Source organism: Alligator sinensis, unplaced genomic scaffold, assembly GCF_000455745.1.
Source record: "Alligator sinensis unplaced genomic scaffold, ASM45574v1 scaffold880_2, whole genome shotgun sequence".
Taxonomy (NCBI): Eukaryota; Metazoa; Chordata; order Crocodylia; family Alligatoridae; genus Alligator; species Alligator sinensis.
Window position 1 is genome coordinate 282,570 of NW_005842934.1, and position 420 is coordinate 282,989.

Consider the following 420-nt stretch of genomic DNA (forward strand, 5'->3'; position numbering starts at 1 on the left):
GGGTGGGACTGGGGGGCTCTTTCCCCAGCCCCCATCACAGGGGGTGTCCCTCCCTCCCCCCACCCTTCAGGGTGACCAAGGGAGCACAGAACCCCACCCCCTCTGCTCCTAAATCCCTTGGGCTAAGGGGGGGCTCTCTTTGCAGTGGGGGGCATGCCTGAGAAGACCCCTACTCCCTATCAAGGGGTGCCCCCCCCCCAGCTCCTAAACCCCTTGGGCTGGAGGGGGTCTCTTTGCAGTGGGGGGGCATGCCTGAGTGGGTCCCCAACCCCTGTCAAGCTCCTAAACCCCTTGGGCTGGAGAAGGTCTCTTTGTAATGGGGGGGGCCTGCCTGAAGGGCTCCCCTGTCAAGAGGTGGCCTGCCCCCCTCCGCCCCTAAACCCCCTGGGCTGAGGGGGGTCTCCCTGCAGTGCGGGGCAT